This window comes from Sander vitreus, chromosome 16 (assembly GCF_031162955.1).
Source record: "Sander vitreus isolate 19-12246 chromosome 16, sanVit1, whole genome shotgun sequence".
In the NCBI taxonomy this organism is placed as follows: domain Eukaryota; kingdom Metazoa; phylum Chordata; class Actinopteri; order Perciformes; family Percidae; genus Sander; species Sander vitreus.
Window position 1 is genome coordinate 19,196,387 of NC_135870.1, and position 17,106 is coordinate 19,213,492.

Below are 17,106 nucleotides of genomic sequence, written 5' to 3' on the forward strand. Positions count from 1 at the left end.
GGTGGCTTTGAAGAGAGCATCTACGCAAGGTACACTGACTATAGATAAGTATCCAATACAGCCCCACTTTAAAATATCCGAAATATCCCTAAACGAAGTTGATACTACCTTTTAAGCACTGACATTTCCTTTGTAGAAGAATACTTTTGTGCTTTTCTTTCTTGTTGACTTATTTCAATATGGTCTGATACTAATAGGCGACTATCTTGGAGCCAACATCTAGTGGCTATCAGAGGAACTGCATTTTAAGTTTCTTCCACATTAGTTTCTAACAACTATTACAACATCACTCTTGGCTGTCACTGCCCTGTTAGTTGGACAAATATCTTTAAATATCAACAAAAAAAAAAGTCATGTCAAATCGTTATTACTATTAGAATATTGCTTATTTTGCTATGTGCCATTCATTCACTAAATGCTTCTTATTTTAGGTTGGGAGGCAAACAGTAATCCTAGAGTTTCTTTTATTATTGTGCCTCATGGCGATTTTTGCTATTGTATTTTTGGACTTGGATGTGTGTACATTGTAGTACTGTAACACATTTACATATCTAGCCTATTTATTTCTTCCATATTTGTCTAACTGCGGAAATTATGATGGAAAACATGATGAATAACATTTTTGGCGAAATACACTTTCACATTTGAATACAGTAGTACCAAATCCCTACCAGCATTCTGTAAAAAAAAAAAAATGGTAGCAGTTTGAATCTTCAGAATCTCATATCAACTTCAGCAAACTACCTCAACAGCAAACCATTCAGCCTGTTTAACTGTCAACGTGTGAAGCTCCATGAATATGAAGCAGGATTGAAAGGACACAAAGCAGCCTCCCTGGGATAACGAAAGGAGAGGTCCTATAGGACCCGGAGGTCTATAGAGCAGGCTGGCCGCGAACATGCGGGCTAGACAGCCGACTTGTAACACAAGGTCCCTACACAGAATAATATACGCTCTGCTGAGTAGCTACGCGTCTTGTCCCCGCCCCCCTCCGACAGGGCACAGCATCCATCCTCTCACGCGCTCACGCGCTGCGTGATCCCCATCACAAACCGAGAGCGGCGGCTTTGCTGAGCAGATGGAGTAGTAGTACTAGTAGTAGTGGGAGTGCTCACGGCTTCCTTTCGCCCTTTTCTCCTCATTCTTATCTTTAATGGATTCGCCTTTTCTCTGGAATATTGCTTCATCCCATCGCGGTAAGTGTGTGCGCGATGCCTGCAGATGCTGTGGCGGGGGGGAGAAATAAGAGGAAACGGGACTGTGTGCAGCTATTGTCTGTTGCTGAGGCAAGTTCGGACCTTAACCAAGTCCCAACGCGGGGGTCTCGTCAGATAAAGCGAATCAGAACTCGGAATGAAATGGGGTTTGTGAACGGACCGGGTTCCGTGGGAAACGTTTGCAGACCAGTGTTTTAATGGTTGTGAAATAATTGATATCGGTATTTAGACAGACACCTGTCTCTACCAGCAACAGTGACCGCGCTCCAGGGCTTATTTACCCCCTTACAAATATGCCTTTTTCCGTTAGTAGCCTATGTGTCTGAGTGCTGTGCATCCCTTTTTTTTTATGGCATTAAAACCGCCTTCGTTGCCGAGCAAATGTGTCTTCAGTCCAGCCAGAAAAATTCGGCCCATCTCCCCGCCCCCCAACATCACAGGGTGGCTATTCCTCCCCAACAAGCCCCCCTTTAGACATGCAGGGCGCATTTTATGCTTTTCGGATCACTGAAAAGACTGAAATCCCATGCTGGTTAAGATGCCTTGTTGAACGGTACAGGGTAATTAATTCAGTGCAGCGTGTGTGTCATCATCATCCTATCCTGATTGCTTCTCCTATCATCATATTCAGAAAACGGCACTGTGGATGTGCAGGCTTGGCCTAAGCTTAAATATGAGAACTGAACCTCATCTTCAAATAGTGCTCTTAAAGGAAATGCCAACAGAATATGCATAACAATCATACTTTACTGATGTAAAGGAAGGGCTTCTTCGCTATACATGTCTGTTTTGGTCCTCTATGACCTCATCATACAGCTGCATTCTGGACATAAGGTCAAAACGCATGAGGAATATATTTCACTGTAAGTGGTATATACGGCTGTGCATGTGATCAAACAATACAGTTTAAAAACCTGGGATGAATAACAACAAAATGAATCTAATTATTTGCAAATGAAGACTTGAGAGGCAATGCAGACGAGCTGAAATACTTAGCAGACCAGTGACCAAATGGTTACTGGACCATCGATGTAGCAGAAATCAATATTGCATCATAATAAGTGCTGCTTATTATTAATCACTTGCTCTTTTATTATTGGATGGTATCCTTGGGTGACAGAGCCTTCTCCATAGCTGCTCCCTTCCTCTGGAACTCTCTCCCCTAACACATCCGCGACTCAAACAATCTGTCCATGTTGAAATCACAGGTCAAAACTCACCTTTTTAGAGATGCATTTGATGTTTGATTAATGTGTGTCTATTTTTAGTGTGGATTCCTTTTTTTTTTTTTTTTTATTCTGTTAAGTTGTAAAAAGCTCTATGTAAATGAAATGCATTCATATTATTATTAATATTCCCTATCTGCTTACATTCACTGTGGTGGGGGATATATTGCTTTTGATGCTTCCTAACTGCCTGCCTGCTTGTTGGCATCTGAATTGAATCCTTTTTGTGTCCCTTGGCTGAGCACTGAGCAAGTCAGATAGTATCACCCACCCAGAGAGGCACATACTTCTACCAACTATTTGCAGCATAGGTACATGAGTTGTGTGCGTTTTGCTGTGTGTGTTTAAATTTGACAGGTGTATTCATGCTCGTCCCTGCAGTACAGCAGGCAAATGGTATTATTCAGCAGCAGACAGATGGCAGGTGGCAGGGCATCAGGTGAGCCTTCCCTTGGCAGTCAGCAGGGCCCGCCGAACGCAAGAAACCTCTTGGCATAAACCCACCATGCTGTTCTACATAACGGCACAAATGTGCATTAATGTGTGTCTGTAGGTTTTAGGTTTGCAAATACATCTTGCATACAAGTGTATGCACACAGGAGTGCATAGGTCCCATTCTATACTAGTCATACAGAAAGCTTGTTTTGTTGTAGGGTGCGCGTGTGTGTGTGTGTGTGTGTGTGTGTGTGTGTGTGTGTGTGTGTGTGTGTGTGTGTGTGTGTGTGAGGTTATGTCACTTCTGACCAATAAGGCTGCAAAACAGGCTGAGGTCACAATGACATCAGCATGCCTGGTAATGATGTTCTCCTTTGACATCATCAGCAGCATCACATATTCTGATGTGCGGTCTTAGTTTATAACGTCAACACTTATAGAACTAATCATGATTAGTTCCATTATTGTCATCATATATTTTTCATCAGATTTATCATTATTATGTCACAATTTGAACACCTGTGTTAAGACAACAATGTGTCAGTTTTGGTGACATTTTAGTCATTCGATTATTGTTAGTTTTAGTTTTGCGTTGATTAAGTACATTTTGTATTAGTCAGTGCAAACTCATGATTAGTATGTTGGATTATTACAGTGCAATTGGTACATTTTGGATATTAAGTTATTGTAGTAGTAATTGTGGTGAAACACTTTCTAGGGCTACGGCAGTCACCATCACCTTCTTTGGTGTGAACTGGCTCCATTTACCAGTTTAAAATAACTGTTCTTTGTCCCATTTTTCCCCCTAACATTTGGGTTAGTTTTGATTTATTTCTCTATTTTGGTGCTGGAAAAACGTCAATGAATATTTTATGTTGTAGTTTTGTTTTCAAAAATGGGCCATTACTTTGACACATTTAGCCCTGCAAGCCCAGCTTTTAGAATAAAGCTGCGCAACATGCTTGTGTTATCATCTGGAATATCTAAGTGAAGGATGACGAGAGGGTTGCCTGCAACAGAGTAAAGCTTCCCGTGCGATTTGTCAAAATGAAATTCAGCTCTAGTGTATGATCACCTCTTCACATTGCGTGAAATGAAATGTAACATGCCTCCTCAACAGCAGTGAGAGTGCTCAGGGATGCACAAAAACGCATATCACTTCTGGCTATTTACAATAAAATGTTTCAGTTATTTCTCGCTGCCTTTTGGAGCACACAAAGCTGGTTTAGTGCAGCATACAGCAGAGAAAAATCATAATAGTGACGAGGTGATTTTCCGTAATTTGTTGACTGCAGGGAGACACCAGCCAATGCCTTATGTTGTTAAAAAAAGCAAACGTCAGGAGGACATATAGTAGTGAGGCTGCAGGAAGCGCTGACCTCTGAACTCATGTCTGATATCTAACTCCTCCTCCACTCCCACACCAGAGACTGGCTATTGATCACATGCACACCCAAAAAAATACAGGCTGCCACACACACATAAACCCTTTCCACGCTCCATAGCAGGTATTTGATTACCACAAGATGTGGGGGCAGTGTTATTAGAGCAGCGGGGGTGTCCTGATTGGCCACTATGATGTCTCCGGGGAATGCTTAGCCCTGAGGTGAGATAAGGCCTGCCTCTGGAGACTGAGTGGCCCTCCCTTTATCTATAAAGAGGCTGATACATACAGGTGATATGGTGTCAGAGAGGAGCAGGAAGAATGGGAACACTGGCAACACTTGATGATGAATATTTTTGTTTGGTTTGCCAGAAGCCGGACAATAAAGTGGCAGCTAATGTGGCTAAACATCTATATTTACAAGGATGCTTGATTCATTTGATGGAAAAGTGGTATGTTGTTGGCGCCAGTACACAAACACACCCAGTATTTGTAGCATGCCAGAATGCAGCTCAAGCTTCTCAGCCCAGACTCATGTATATAATTAGTTTGAATGGGAATGGGAGCTAATGGAGAAATACTTGACATTGCAGCCAAATGTCCCTGCTGACTGAGAGCCCCGGGTGTGATTCTTTATACATGGTAACTGATGATATTAGGGAGGAATTTGAGATTGCTAAATTACTTATTTGGGTATACACTGAAAACAGACCTGAAGTTTAATTTACAAATGTAAACCACCACAGTTAGGTGAAGAGAAATATGATGTGTTGATTGTTATTCACTGGTTTTCAGTGTTGCATAGTAGAGTTTGTTTTTTAATACATATGTGACCTCATTAACAGATGTTGCAGCAACTTGAATTAATGTATAATACACTTTTTTTATTGAACATAAAAACCCTTAGCTTTGCTGGACCCTCTGAGCTATTCTGGACACGTAGGTGGTGATCACACTGATAAGCAACAGAAGAAGTGAGAGGGAAGTCATTTGTCTTCTACAGTAGTGTTCTCAAAGCAAATGTAAAGGTCCAATGTGTAGGAATTTCTCCCATCTTGCGTTGCGATCATATATGGTAATCAACTCTCTCGCACCACACAAGTACGTATTACAGCTATGGTTGCCTTCACGCTTCAAAAAGCCGGTCTCTTGCTCTTTTCAATACCCTTTTTCTTTTTCTGGGCGAAGAAGAAGACTCCTGTTCCTGAAATTTGGATTTTGAATACGTGTGGTCCTCCATGTTTCCTTCTTCAAACTTGCTGGGGCCGGGAAGCTACGATACCCATTAGCAGCATTATATTAGCAGCACCTGTGAGTTTATCATGTGACAGCGAAAACGCGAAAGGCGGAGCAGTATGTCCTGTATGTCCCTTACCGGCTAACATATTTCAAGATGGCGCATGAATATGGAGCGTCTACAACAGTTCATGCGAATGCAAATGTAAAATTTCAAGCCCAAAGGAATACTTGGAATTGATGGTGGTGGTAAATATTCATGAAAAAGGACACGTTTGTGAATGGGCAACACAGATTTTGATAATGAATAACTAAACACGTTACACACTGGACCTTTAAGATGTGACACATCCTATTTATATAATATATATTGTATACAAAGTCAATGAAAAGACAAGATAAGAAGCAAAGATGCATCCGTGTGAGTTGAAATAGTTCAAACTTGAGCAAAACATTGCTTTATGAATCTATATCTCTATGTAGAGAGGTGAGAGGAAGGAGGAGAGGCTTATAACAAGAGAATCTGAGATAAGTCAGAGTCTGACTTGTCACAGTTGATACACTTACACAGTTGGTTGTTTGAGGCCAATAAACACAGACTGCAGTACACAGATCCTTTATTTACACCTTCATTCAAAACCTTACTTCAGGAAAAGTACAGAAGTATAACGTCACCTTCCTAAAATAATAGCCTAAGTCATTTTTTGACAAAAATAATTGTCTTGCCTAAATAATCTCCTCATGATTTAGTGACTAGATGGCTTCATGAGATTACTATTCATCTTTTCAGCTTTTCAGTGTCAATTGTTGATTTCAGAACTTAGTTTTTGTGATGACTAAGGGGTTTGTTAAGGTGTCGGCAATCGTTTAGCGGTGGTCATATTTGCAGCAGTATGCTTTAGTTAGATGTTCAATGTCCAAAAAGCTGCACTAACAAGAAGATTTGTGCATCTTTTAGAAGCATAAAGTGATAAGAGGTTTCCATATATTTACACGACACATTACACCAACTAAAGTACAAACACAGATGTACTTGTGAATGATGCTAATGAGACGCGGCACTAGCATGACATTGTAGAAATATTGAGAAATCTCAGAAGGGAAAGACTTCTTTATGAGGACGGTGCTGTGATGGTTCTCCTGGTTGTTATTGGGCTGAAAAATAGCTGAACACTCAGAGATCAAGAACTTGTTTGATCTAAATATAGACAGAAATCTGGAGATGTTACAAGGCAGCATGACACAAAACTTGCACAGCATCATTCAGCATTCAACACACGTGAAAACACACACACACACACACACACACACACACACACACACACACACACACACACACACAAAGCCTGGAGGACTTGTGGAAATGCATTTTCCCAACTTAAGAATTTACACTCATACATATGAAAATGTACCTGAAGCACTTGCAGTTGTTTATTGGCATTTGTTGGGATGCAAAGTAGCAACCACCATTCCTCAAGCATTAATTCACTGCATTAGGTGAACCAGCACTCTTGAGTTGAAATATGAATGTATAGAATTGAATTTAGAATAAATAGAATATTATATTATAAAGCGTCCCTATGAAGAATCAATAAGAAGTCGATAAAGTAGATGCAAATGAAACATGAGCTGGCAGATCCGTCTAGTTTCCAGGCTAGTATCACTGCACTGTTTATTTAATAGCAGAATAATGAATAGTGATGATAGGTGATTATGAAATTTGACCATTTCTTTTGTTTAGTCGAGCAGACAGATAGTATGACATCGAGGCAAAAAATATGAAGGCTGTAGTGTTGAGCTAAAATGATACAAGTCATATCCGCTTTAGATACAAATACCACTTTGCCCAAAGGAGACATATCATGGTCATTTTCAGGTTCATAGTTGTATTTTGGGTTTCTACTCGAACATGTTTACATGCTCTAATGTTCAGAAATCACATTCATTTTCTCATACTGATGGTCTGAATTTGCCGGTACTCAACCTCTGCCTGAAACGCTCCATTTAACCGCCTGCCTGTTTAAGCCCCCCTCCAGAAAAGCACAGTCTGCTCTGATTGGCTTGTGAAAAAATGAGGGTGCATAATATGGAGATACTCAGATGGAGGGCGTTATATTCTGAGTCTGCATATGACATAGGAAAGGGAGCAAAATATGAATGGCTTGTTGAAGCAGCCCAAAAAAAAACAACTGACCCACAGTTTGTGTGTTGGTAGGCACTCCAGATACCCAAATGTATGTGAAGATACGAAAACGCCAGACAAAACGAAAATATAACGCCAAGCGGACAAAGCTCGTTCCAAAACGAGAGTCAATCTGGGGCTGGCTTTCCCCGCTGGCGAGCACCGTAACCCTTGTTGAGCCAGGGAGGAGTTTGAATGTTTACACACCGCAACCAACAAATCCTATTCATTTTTCCTTTAATCAAAAAAAAAAAAAAAAGACATGAGAGTGAAACTCAGGCCGGCAGCTGAGGCAAACCTTTGATGTGTGAAAATACAGAAATGTGTTTGAAGACTTTTGAGACAGTATGCATGATTAGCAGCATCTGAAAACAATCTCTTCAGCTCTTCTCTGCTGCTTTTTCCATGTCTTGCTTCTCTTTCTCATGCACTGTAACGTTCTCTCTCAAGGAATGGTTCTTTTCTTCTTAGTTTGAGAAATTCCTGATCTTCTACTGTGAAGTTTGTTCTGTTTCTGATCTCAACATTCTGACATTCATGTGTCCTCCACCCTATATCGTTGCAAGGCGTTGTGCAGATTTTCCAGCTAAGCTTTTTGTCAGAAAGACAAAAAAGTGATTCCCACAGCATCAAGTGATACTAATCTTCATCGTGGTTAGCATTTGTTTTCAACGTTATTGTAAGAAACAACCACTTAACATGTATTAAAGACACACAGCAAGTTTGGAACATGTATGTTTAAAAAAACAAAACAGGGTTCCCGGAGAACTTTAAAAATATATAGGCCTACCACTGATTCAGCATTGCGCTCCTGTAACATTACGACTTATTGTCACGATTGACAATAAAAAAAAAAAAAAAAAAAAAAGAAAAAAAAAAAGGAATGAAACGATTATCGATGCGGCATAACCAGAAATATTGTCTTTATTTTCCTTACACATTCTTCCTTGTATAAACCTGGTGCCAACATTACCCATATTGCAACTCGGTCGCTAACACTTAAGTCGGAGATATGGGTGTGTTATGACAAGAAAGAATTATTTAAAAAAAAGACGATATCTCTGGTTCTGCTGCATCAACTTAGATTTTCTTTCTAATCTTACTGCTACAAGGACATGATCCCTCACTGGCTTCCCACACCCAAACACTGGCAATATGTTGGAATGCGTGTCCAATTGGAAGGCTTGCTTCTCTGTGGGAATGAATGGGTGCTTTGCTGCTGCACCATCTCAGGGTTTTTCCTTGCTCAGAATGGGCCTTTGGGGGAACACATATGAAGTTGGGGTCTGGGAGTCCTCCCCCAGAACATTTTGACAGTCAAAGACTTAATTTCCTGCATTCTGATACATTTTTAAGCACAAATTTATGGTGAAAACGGATCATGCATTTGTAACATATTGCAAGGGGGAGATTGCACTGGTAACTGATTCTTATTTGTGTTTGAAAATTAATTATAAGCTACAGTAGCTTCAGTTTGAAAATGTGATATACTGTATATGAACCCTAAAAATAACTTTCCATATGTGCATATGGTAGGTGTGATATGTGAAGTGCCAAGAACTCTGGCTGCCAGTTAGAAGAGAGACAATATTACAGTATTACTTTGCCTCTAATTCATGCTGAAAATGACAGCAGCATGTCCCAGAAGAGGTTGCAAAAGTTCTTCTCCCCCAAATGAACCACCTTCTTTAACATGATTTATGCATCACTTCATCTTTTTTACCTCCTCTGTTTGTCTTTCTCCTGTCTTTTCTGTTTCTTACTCTCCTTACGCTCTATCCACTGTGAGTCACTGTCCTGTCTGATGTTAAGCTGTGAGGGGAGATAGGAGAGGAAAGACGTAAAATGTTATTTTATGTTAACACACACCTCTATAGATGATAGAGTGACTTCATCACAGCCTGATACCGTTTGGAATGATATTGTTTAAAGAAGCATTGCGAATGTGGAAACTGTATGTGCATTGTCAGAAGTTGTACTGATTTGTAAACAAATGCTTTGCGAGAAAACCCATTATTATTGTTTTCTACAGAAAAATTGTTTCCCACTTTTTAAGAAAGCCACAAAGGAAGTATGCAAACTGACTATAGCAACAAATATGCTCCATTGGCAAGAGTGGCAGCCATGGGACAGCTCTGTGTCTGTGTGAGAGAGCGAGTGTGTGTGTGTGTGTGTGTGTGTGTGTGTGTGTGTGTGTGTGTGTGCACACAGCAGTGCAGTGAGCAGATGAAGAATTGTAAATGAGATCTTTACACCTTGTTGTTCCATAAACCTTTTCCTCAGTTATGATTTCAGGGAGAAGGTGATTTATGCTCTATGAGGGTTGTATAATAAATGGGAAAATAACTTTTTGGTGACAGCAGGAGCATGTTCAGCATCCAGAAACATTGTCTGTAGTCAAATGAAACACCCCAACAGTGTAGTGTAGGTTTGGACACAGTCTGGCATGCTGAGTTGGCATATTTCCCAGCAAAAAACAAATGTTCCTTGGTTTTCATGCAAAAAACAAACAAAAAAAAAGAAGTCAAAATGGCCTAAATTAGGTTGCTGTGACTGTGCATAGCAATTCAATACCTCAACATAATTTATTATGATAAACGTCCATACGTCAACCTATGGAAAGCAGCAAAGTAATATTACTGTTATATTAATGTGGTTTTATACATATGTACATCACAGGTCTGTAAAGCCGAGTCAAAATGTAAAGACTAAGGTTGGCCATGCAGTCATTTATGGCATTATCATTTATAAAAAATAACAGATGAATCATTTCGCGTGAAAGTTCACACAAGGGAAATATGCTTATTTGCTTTCTCTCAGAGACTTAGATGAGAAGATTGATACCACCTTAATTTTTTTTTATTTCGACAAGGAGGTTATGTTTTCGGCTCGGATTGTGTGTTTGTTTGTCAGCAGGATTACGAAAAAAACAACTACTAGCCTGATTTTTATGAAACTTGGTGGAAGGGTGTTGCATGGGCCAAGGGAGAACCCATTACATTTTGGAGCGCGGGCGGATACGCAAATTCTTTTTCACTTTTGTTAACATTGCAAGATTGGGCGTTTGTGCCGCATTCACATGGTGTGGAAATAATCGGAAGAATTTGTTCCAGACTTGGAAAATTCACACAGCATTAACGTTGTGAGATAGGGCAGGCCTTGGCAGAGGTCTGCGCTCACCGAGCGCCCTTTCAGTTTACTCATGTTTATCCATTAAACATAATCCTACAACTAGCTGTCAGCTAGTTTAGCCTAGCATTAAGACTGGAAACAGGAGGAAAATGCTGGCCTGGCTCCATCTGAAGGTAACAGAATCCACCTACCAGCATCTCTTAAAATCACTAATTAACATGTTTCATCTAATTTATTGTAAAAACAACACAGATGCAGAACAGATGGTTGCCTGGTAACTTCAAGGTGACAGCAAGACTCCAAACATAGGAGATATAATGTGTTAATTAAAAAGCTTTGGAGTTACTAACTTTCGGAGTGAGACAGGCTAGCTGTTTCCCCCTGTTTCCACTCGTTGTGCCAAGCTAACAGGCTGCTGGCTGTAGCTTCACATTTATCCTAAAGATACGAGACTGGTATCAATCTTGTCATCTAACTCTCAGCAAGAAAGCAAATAGCCGTATTTTTTGCAAAAGCTGTATCTAATTGGTCATCTGCAATCCAATTTATAGATCACTGTTTTGATTAACTGTTTAATCAATTAATCTAGAAAATATAAAAAATGAAAGACATTTCCTAGAGCCCACCTGGGTGACACTGTTGCTTGTTATGTCCAACCAACAGGCCAAACCCCCAAAATATTCTTACAACTATGTTTTGAAGTAGTCAGTGCAGCTTTACAATTCTGGCGTTGTAGGAGTTGAATAGACCTTTTTCACGGCAGACATGTTGACATGTCATAGTAGGAAAAGCACAGGTGTATTCAAAACCATTAATGATGGCTGCATTCCACTTAGGAGAGGCCCTGGTTTTGTGCATGCTGACTCACTGAAATAGCTTACTGGGACACTTAAGGTTATCAATTTCAGCTGTGCTTTTCCTACTATGACAAGTCAAAATTTCTGCTGTGAAAAAGGTCCATAACCTCCTTCGCTCACGTACAGAAGGAGAGACGGGCAAAGGCCCAGCATGCTGGCAGTGATAACTGAAGGTGATATTTCCCCCACTCTATCACCAACTCTGTCATTGCGAGAGTTGAGTCATATTCAGGCGGTCGTCACAGTCAGCCAGAGCAACTCCGCTGGAGACCAGGAGATGGTCAATCAGATGATATTTTTGGGCTCAATATTTCACAGTCAGCTCTTGTCGTCTCTGAGGGGAGAGCAGTCGGGTCTAGACAAAGTCATCACATGCTGGCTGAGTGGAGAGGAGAGACTGATGAATCCTGACAAGGCCTGTAGGCTGCTCGTTTGATGAGCTCGCCTCTGGGAAGAGGATCTGATCACCTTTCCTCCGACTGTAATTAACTGGCTCTTGAACTTGGAAAAAAAATGCTCCTTGGTTGTGATCTTTGGAACATCTTTTGATGTCCCGAGGCGAGAGAAAAAGAGAAAACATGTTAGGAATTTACCTAGACTTAGGTCCAATTGTTCAGCGCTGTGACTCTCTTTAGAGCTGCAAGGCTGTTGAATGTAAACTCTTTGACATCGAGTGCGCGCCCCCCTTAAATGTTCTGATTCAAATCATCTGTCACAGAGCCCCCAGTTAAATTCATCAAGCTTGCAGCCCAACTGTCAAATTGCCAGTTTGTTCTTGTCTATTCCATCTGCAGCATTGCCCACAGAATGAGGCAAAATAAAAGCATAGACTGCACAGGTTTTTTTCAAAAATAGAGCACATGTCTCAAAAGATTTGTTTTGTAGCCACTTTGAGCATCAAAAAGACAATACCTGCCAATTGTATTAAGCAAATCACAAGTTCTCCTTCATAGGCATTTCTAGTCTACAAAATAAAACATACAACTTGAGATTGAGCATGTATTCTTGCATTCATACATTACTGTATGTTGTCATTGCACTACAATAGACCTCTTTGGTAGTACATTCATATTAGGGCTGAACGATTAATCGTGATATGTTAAATTGAGATTTTCTAACCGCAAAGGCTGTGATTAAACTCTGGTCACGTGACACGCGAACGTAAACAGATCTCGACTGGGGAACAGACTTCGATACAAGAATCGTAACTCCACCAGTGTTGGTCATCTTACTTTAAAAAAGTAATTAGTTACAGTTCCAAATTACTTCTCCCAAAAAGTAATTGAGTTAGTAACTCAGTGACCACATTGTAAAAGTAATTAGTTACTCAGCAAAGTAACTGTGACGTTATTTTTTTATGTTCTATAACGCTATTACGTTCTATAACATCCTTGCAATCAATGTGTTCAGCTCGGCCTTGGTCACCTGTTGCTGACCCGAAAAATCGAGCGTTGCTTGTTTTAACAGAGTGGCTCCGTCTCCTTCGCTGGAGCTCAAGCTAGCTGCATTTGGGCTTGTGGTTGAGTTAGCAGCAGCAACAAGTGTCGTGTTAGCATGTGTTGATGTGAGGTGCTTCATAAGATTCGAGTTGCTTGAGGCAGACGTGGATAAAGTCTTTTTTCCTGGGCATAGCGTGCATGTTACATAAACATGTTTGCCTTTAATTTTAATGAGCAAGAAGTAGTGCCGGTACTTCCAGTTCGAGAACGCTACCTTTGAATTTCCCTGGTTCGTCGCCATTGTCGCTGTCTTGTGTTTAGTGGTAGTCAGAGCGTGCAGCGTGAGCAGGGCATCCACCCGCCCAGCCAATCATCATCACATTTGCAACGGTGTCATCATCCCCACCCCTGCTCTCTCCAGGCAGCTGATGTGTAGCCAAAGCCTACCTCATTCAACCAAATTGTAGTAACGCGCCACTTTACATTCTCAGTAACGATAACGGCGTTGCAACGATGGGAAAAGTAATTCATTAGATTACTCCGTTACTGAAAAAATAACAGCGTTAGTAACGCCGTTATACTTAAACGCCGTTACTCCCAACACTGAACTCCACGTGAACATACTTTAGAACAGAAAGTGGAAATTACTCAAGCAGTAGTCTCGCATTGCCAGACCTTCATTCACAGTGCTGTGGAGGAGGGTCTGGCGAGTCCGCACAGCATTCCGGGATGGGAGAAAAATGTGCTCTGGTTTATTGGCATTTCTTTAACCAATCACAGTTGTCTTGGGATGCGCTAAGCACCGGACGAAGCAATGGTGCCTCTATAAAAAAAAACTCGAGAAGGAACTTATTTAGTGGAACATGTGTATGTTCAAAAGTTGTTTTAGTGCAAGAGAAAACTCAGATTGGATAGTCTAGCTAGCTGTCTTAATTTACCCTACAGAGATCTGAGGAGCAGTTAACCATAGTCCTCAGAAATCGACCAGAGTTTAAAATTCCAACGCAAAGAAAGCGGTAGGTAACGAACATCTGGCCGAAATGAGGGACATCTGGCGGAATTTCCAGCAGAACTGGAGCAATCCCGGAAGTGAAACGTCGTCAATATGGACTAATCAAGCAATTTACGCAAAAGATATGATGGACCTCAGTACGGTGACCAAGCCTGGGCTCACAGCTTTGATAAATACACTGGATAAGCGGTACAACATGCCCTCCCACACATACTTTAGCTAGGTCGCCATACTGGAGCTACACAAAAAAAATGTTAACAGAGAGTTGCAGTGGAGCTGAAAACAGGAGTTTTTCGCTGCTACAACTGAGGGGGGCAAGCCGTAGGATCACTATGGCTGGCATGCCATATTTGTTGAGCACATATAACGTTACATATTTAAAGACTGTCCAGTAAAGTTTACAGACAAGGTTTAAAACGTGCATTTCTGCAATCTGCACTTTAGTTTGTGTGATTTGTTGCTGACTTTCATATTCATGTTAACACCAGGCTTATTTGTCAGTGATTTGTTTTTGTCATGGTAATTATTACATGTTTACAAGGCTGGACATTCAACAAAGCAGTCACTGTGATTAAAGTAGTTATAGTAGTAGTAAAATAATGTAATTCATATTAATTCATGCATCACCTAATTTCATAATAACATACAGACCTGGCCTACAGTAAAGAACAGTTTATGTTTAATATATCTAATATTGTGTTGGTCATACATTGATGTATTGTTTGTCTTTGTTGAATAATACAGCAGATAAAAGAGTTAAAAAAATTATCGCATTTTAAATCGCAATCGCAATATTGGTTAAAAAGATCGCAATTAGATTATTTTCCAAAATCATTCAACCCTAATTCATATTTCAATTAGTTTTACATCACTTCAACCTGCTGTTACGGACACAGGTGTGACCCAAACACAGTAGGGCTGCCCCCTAGTCGATTAGTCGACTAATCGGCCGTTTTGGTCTTAGACGATTAAGAATTCTTTAGCCGATTAGTCATTTTTTATGATTTGTTTTGTGCTGAATGACTTATTTCCCAAAAACTTATGAGAACATCTCTGGTAAGCACAAGATGTAAAGTGGTGCCTTTGCTTAATTCTTTGTTGCGAAACTCAGTTTTACAGATCTGACTCCAGCCTAAACAATCTGAACCCAATGGGCAAATGCAGAAGTTAGTTTGAACCGTACGGAACAGGTCAGCTGTGAACTAGTCACGCATTGCCAGAGCTTCCTCCACAGCGCTGCGGAGGAGGGTCTGGCTAGTCCACACAGCATTGCGGGATGGGAGGAAAAACGTGCTCCGGTTTATTGGCATTTCTTTAAACGAATCACAATCGTTCTTGGGCGCCGGATGGAGCCACGGTGTCGCTGCAAAATAGCCTCGGGAAGGAACTTGTTTTGGTGGAACATGTGCATGTTCAAAAGTTGTTATACTTGTGCAACAGAAAACTCAGATTGGACAGATAGTCTAGCTAGCTGTCTGGATTTACCCTGCAGAGATCTGAGGAGCAGTTAAAGCTTTAGTGCGTAACTTTTGGATATTAATGAACGTCCGTTCAAGCCATTGCCAAATTAGTTGCTACAAAGCTAATTATGACTATCTGTGCGATCACATAAGGCTTGTATCGTGTGGATGCGCCGACAGTGTTGTTGTAATTACTTAGAATTCCTCATGGGGTAGACAGAAACTATGCAATAGCTTCATAGTCCTCAGAAATTGACCGGAGTTTAAAATTACAACACAAAAAAGCGGAAGGTAATGGACATCCAGCCGAAAAGAGTGAAATCCGGCGGAATTTGCGGCACCAGAGCAATCCCGGAAATGGAACGTCGTTATAGACGTTAGACTAGCTGTGAAAGTACTACAACTTTTTAAATATGTATATAACTGATTTCTGCTTTTTAAGAGAATCCTTTATATTTTCATTTTCAAATGATCCCAGGTATTTGCCTTGTGATACATTCTGCATCATAGGCTGTGCTGCACGTTATCATTGTTGCATCATATCATATTGTATCACATTGTGACTTAACCAGTGAGCCCCACCACTTGTTTTTCACTGCAGTTATGATCTTATGCTCCCTACTGCAGTTTATTCAGTGAGGGAACAATGCTGTAGATTAGGGAAAAACTTAAACAAATTAAATTTTCCACTGAGATAAAAAAATCACAGTTAGCTAACATGAACTGTTTCCGATTGACTGGCTTGATTAAAGACATGGTTCAGTGGAGCAAGCTGCAAAAATGATGAATAATTTACCTCCTGTTGGTGGTAGTAGAGGACATTTCAAAAACCGCCACATAAGTATAATGGTGTAAATGTGATTATTATGGTAATTCCAGCGGGGCTTTTTAACCACATTACAGACATGACTATTTTCCTCTCTGTAGTTGATGCCTCCCCACCTGCCATAATCTATAAAAGTCACTGAGTCACTGTAGGCCAATTACACTGTAAATGTGCACTGAGACGGATCGCGCAGATGTCTAGCAGATTTTTTTTTCCATGGATTTACTGAAAGCAATTCAATTTACATGGCATGTAAGACTTTTAATGTGGGTGTTTGCAGTTTTAGTGAAGTGTGAGACTATCCATCAACTGGAAAACCTCAGTTCAACCTCGCCTGACACCTATCCACCCTGCTGAAGTGGCCGTGAACAGACGAGTGAGTCTCTACCGGCTCTGCAGATGACAGGAATTAGATTTTTGCACTGATCTTTTGCAGGTTAATAAGATTAAGTGTTATTTTTGCAGATCTATCACCTGAAGTCACACATGCACAGGTGTTCATGTTTAAGAACCACATGGCAGGAGGGCAAGTGCTGATTTGTGTCATTTACACACACCATGCAGACTTTTTTTTTGCCGTGTGAAGAGATGTGAGAGCCAAGAGACTGAGGGTCATATTGTTTTCATATCTAATGTCAGGATGAATAGCCTGGATTTAGTGTTAAATGTGATGGGACAGGCACTTAGGGACTGATTAGAC

General features: G+C 40.6%; 1 protein-coding gene across 2 annotated transcripts in view; it reads left to right on the top strand.

The window, feature by feature from the left end:
• Nucleotides 1–1,048: 1,048 nt before the first annotated feature.
• The window catches only part of plppr1 (phospholipid phosphatase related 1), a 62,630-nt gene continuing 46,572 nt past the window's right edge, over nt 1,049–17,106 (top strand). For both annotated transcript variants that reach the window (XM_078271349.1, XM_078271348.1), the window contains exon 1: nt 1,049–1,196. The gene's annotated coding sequence lies outside the window, so the exon portion shown is untranslated. The remainder of the gene's footprint in view (nt 1,197–17,106) is intronic.